The sequence below is a fragment of the Odocoileus virginianus genome, chromosome 8 (assembly GCF_023699985.2).
Source record: "Odocoileus virginianus isolate 20LAN1187 ecotype Illinois chromosome 8, Ovbor_1.2, whole genome shotgun sequence".
NCBI lineage: Eukaryota > Metazoa > Chordata > Mammalia > Artiodactyla > Cervidae > Odocoileus > Odocoileus virginianus.
The window spans coordinates 38,125,106-38,129,772 of NC_069681.1; the positions used below are offsets into that span (position 1 = coordinate 38,125,106).

Below are 4,667 nucleotides of genomic sequence, written 5' to 3' on the forward strand. Positions count from 1 at the left end.
TGTTTCTATCATTGAATGACACAAGTCATCTAGAGGGATACATTAGCTCCATATCATTTTGTGTGTTATTTTAGAGGAAGTTTCTGCATTTATACATTAATTGATTTTGTTGTGTGTGTGTTGAGAGTCATGTTCTATTTTAAGCAAAGCTCCCCAACAGTGAATAACCTCATGTGAATGACGTTTAATTATTTCTCATAGATTCCTATGAGTGGGATGGCTGGGTCCAGGAGTAAAACACATATGTGGTTTGGCCAGATATTCCCACACCCTTCTCCGTAGGAGATGGACCATTCTGCACTCCTACCAGTGTATGAGATGTGTCTGATTCCCACAGCTTTGCAGAGGAGGACATTGTTGAACTCTTGAAATTTGGGGTTCATTTTTTAAAATTTCATCTCTCACTGCCATTTTTCCCTTCTAGACTGAGAATATACAGGTTACACTACCTCTAGAGGACCATTTGGAAGGAAAAGTTGGTTTTAAGACCTATAAGAATTACTTCACAGCTGGTGCTGACTGGCCTGTCATCATCTTCCTTATTCTAGTAAACATCGCAGCTCAGGTATGTAAGGGTGTTTATTTTGATTTGTGCACTCAGCTATTTATATTATATTTTATAATTATTTTAAAATATTTGTATTAAGAGATTTATCTCAAAGACTTGGCTCATGCAGTTGTGGGCCTAGCTTGGTGAATGTGAAATCACAAAGGCAGGCCTGCAGACTGAAACCTCAGACAGGAGCTGACCCTGATGTCTTGAGGCAGAATTTCTTCCTCCTCCAGGAAGTCTCAGGTTTTGCTCTAAGGGCCTTTGACTGACTGGATGAGGCAACCACAGTGTTGAGAGTGATCTCCTCTACTTAAATTCTGATGATGGATGTGAGCCACATCCACAAAATACCTTCACAGCAACATCTAGACGAGTATTTAGTTGAATCACTGGAGACTGGCCCAGCCAAGCTGACACCCAGAACTGACCATCACTGTACCTGTCAAGCTTTTTGCTTTGAAAAATCCCAACATTTGTTCTGTTATTACTGACTTTGGAGTCCACTTGGGTTTGCACTGAAGTACATTATATTTGGGGAGCAAAGTCTTCTAGGGAAAAGGGGATCTCTTTTAAAGATACTAACATGTAAGATGCCCTCCCCTAACCTGTGGTCATCGGGGTGAGGGCCTTGGCGCAGACCTGAGCCAGAAGGACCGCCTCCGTGTCCTGGAGCCTCCCCCTCCCCCATCCCGGTGAGCGGGGGTGGGGCTCAGTGACGTCAGGGTCTGAGTGACTGTTGTTTCCGCTCCAGGTCTCCTACATCCTGCAGGACTGGTGGCTTGCATACTGGTGAGTGATTCCTGGTCTGACCCACAGTGCTGTGATATCTACACGAACCTCACTTCCCACAGAGTCAGGGGGAGAGGTGGGGCTAGTTCAGCCTCCTCTTCTGACCCTCACGTAGTTTCCCTGAAGAAAGATGAAAGTTCCTGCGGGTGGTGTGTGATCCCCTCGTGGTCTCTCCCCCACCATGTCCCTCCCTCTAGCAACTTCTTCACAGAGGATTTTTTTTTCATTTTTTGAACTTTTAATATTGTATTTGGAAATGGACTATAAACAATGGTGTGATAGTTTCTTTTGAATAGTGAAGGGACACCGCCATACATATGCACGTATCCATTCTTCCCCAGACTTCCCTTCCATCTGCCACATAACATTCAGCCGAGTTCCATGTGTTATACAATAAGTTCTTGTGGGTTACCTGTTTTAAATATAGCAGTTTGTGCATGAACATCCAAACTCTCTAACTATCCTTCCCCTTGGCAACCATAAGTTCATTTTCTAACTCTGTCTTCACAGATAATTTTGAAAACTGAAAGTCGTGATTCAGATTTTTAAAAGGGAGATACACACAGGGCCTTTCAAGCTGGGAAACACTTTCCAGCATAATATACATTTCTTGAATTGAGGTAATTTTTTTGTGATATCTGTGTAAATTCTATGCATATCTATAGTGTAATATTTTTAATTTTCTGTTCCATAGGGCGAATGTACAAAGTGAGCTGTATTTTGGGGGATATTTAAAAGAAGATGAAGAGGTAGTATTTTCTGAACTGGTTCTTAGGAGTTTATTCAGGTAAAGTTGAGTCATCTGCTCTAGAATACCAGAGTTTAAGGTGCTTACAATGAGTCTGCATGAGCAAGAGGGCTTCCAGAGTAATTCAGTAATGTCTTAATAGACTAAGTGTCTGAATCGCATTTACTCTGTGAATTAATTAGAATAATTATTTTAAAGATCTACTAGAAGAAAAGAGGTTGAATGAAGACTCTTAACTTGCTTCCATACTGGATTTTGGTAGTTAAACCAGGATTGCATATTGAGAAAATCAGCCACTGGAAATATGTAGCTACTGTGTATTCTAATAGGTGCTTTAGCTAAATCTTATATCATTATATTAATGGACAAGGGGATTAGAAATGAATCCCCACCCTGTGGTTCAGGTTGTTCCAATTCTGTCTGAATAAACCCTGGCTTTTATTGATCTTGGATGAAATCCTCTGGCAGCATGGGCCCCAGACAAAAGCATTATTCCCTCCCAGGTATGCAAAGCTCCCCTTTCCACACTGCTCATCTCCTGGGCTTCACTCATAACTTGAGAAGCTAAGCAGGGGAAATCCAGTGTCTGGAATTAGGATTCCTTCTCTTTCTTACCCTGAGATCACAGTGTTACCTCCTCCCCAACTGTGTGATTAATTCAAAATTTGGCTTGCCAGACTAATATTAACTATTAACATGACTCTCTCTATTCACAAGAGTATTTAGAATATATATAGCATAGCATTACATACTATTTAAAGGATGTCTTTAACAAAAATTTTAAATGCTTTCTTTATCCATTCATCTGTTGATGGACATTTAGGTTGCTTCCATGTCCTAGCTTTTGTAAATAGTGTTGCTATGAACACTGGGGTGCATGTGTCTTTTTGAATTACGATTTTCTCGCCATAATTGTGGTCTCACCATTGTGGTCTACTCACAATGCCCAGTAGTGGGATTGCTGGGTGGTATGGTAGTTCTATTTTCAAATTTTTAAGTAATCTCCATACTGTTCTCCACAGTGACTGTAGCAATTCCTACTAACAGTGCAAGAAGGTTCTCTTTTTCCATACCTTCTCTAGCATTTATTGTTTGTATATTTTTTTATGATGGCCATTCTGACTGGTGTGAGGTAATACTTTATTATAGTTTTGATCTGCATTTCTCAAATAACAATATTGAGCATCTTTTCATATGCCTCTTGACCATCTGTATGTCTTCTTTGGAGAAAGAAGACATAGGTCTATATAGGTCTTCTGCCCATTTTTTGAGTGGGTTATTTGGGTTTTTTTTTATATTAAGCTGCATGAGCTGTTTGTATTATTGTGGAGATTAATCCTTGGTCAGTTACTTATTTTGTAATTACTTTCTCCCATTCTCAGGACTGTCTTTTCATCTCATTTGTGATACATATATACACTGGATTGGGGAAGGGGGCTCCCCGGGTAGCTCAAATGATAAAGAATTTGCCTGCAATGCTGAGGAACTGAGTTTCATCCCTGGGTCAGGAAGAACCCCCGGATAAGGGAGTGGCAACCCACTCCAGTATTCATGCTCAGAGAAGTCCATGGACAGATGAGCCTGGTGGGCTACAGTCCACGGGGTTGCAAAGAGTTGGACATGACTGAGTGACTAACACATATACACTGGAGTATTACTTATCCATAGAAAGGAATGAAATTGGGTCATTTGTCAAGAGGTGGATGGACCTAGAGTCTGTCATACAAAGTAAAGTAAGTCAGAAAGAGAAAAACAGAAAAAAATACTTGTATTAATGCATATATATGGAATCTAGCCTCTTCATGGATCACTGCCTTATCATGGTGAAGGGGCTTGCATAACTCAATGAAGCTATGAGCTATGCCATGTAGGGCCACCTAAGACAGACAGGTCATAGTGGAGAGTTCTGACAAAATGTAATCCACTGGAGGAGAGAATGGCAAACCACTCCAGTGTACTAGCCATGAGAAACCCATGAACTGCATAAAAAGGCAAAAAGATATAACACCAAAAGATTAGCCCCCAGGTCAGAAGGTGTCCAATAAGCTACTAGGGAAGAGCAGAAGACAACTACTAATAGCTCCAGACAGAATGAAGTGGCTGGGTCAAAGTGGAAATGACGCTCAGTTGTGGATGTGTCTGTTGGGGAAAGTAAAATCTGATGCTGTAAAGAACAGTATCACATAGGAAACTGGAATGTTAGGTCCACGAATAGAGGTAAATTGGATGTGATCAAGCAGGAGATGGTAAGAGTAAACATAGACATCTAAAAATCAGTGAACTAATATGGATGGGAATGGGTGAATTTAATTCAGATGACCATTATATCTACTACTATGGGCAAAAATTCCTTAGAAGAAATGGAATAGCCCTCATAATCAACAAGAGTCCAAAATGCAGTTCTTGGGTGCAACCTTAAAAATGACAGAATGATCTTGGTTCATTTCCAAGACAAACCATTCAACATCTCAGTAATCCAAGTCTATGCTCCAACCACTGATGCCGAAGAAGCTGAAGGTGATCAGTTCTATGAAGACCTAGAAGCCCTCCTAGAACTAAATGCAGAGTTCCAGAGAA

The 4,667-nt window shown here is 40.7% G+C and overlaps 1 long non-coding RNA gene across 1 annotated transcript; it reads left to right on the forward strand.

The window, feature by feature from the left end:
* Nucleotides 1–430: 430 nt before the first annotated feature.
* Nucleotides 431–2,122, forward strand: LOC139036328 (uncharacterized). Its single transcript, XR_011489059.1, has 3 exons — nt 431–565; nt 1,305–1,342; nt 2,037–2,122. It is a non-coding gene; the product is annotated as an uncharacterized lncRNA (long non-coding RNA).
* Nucleotides 2,123–4,667: the final 2,545 nt, after the last annotated feature.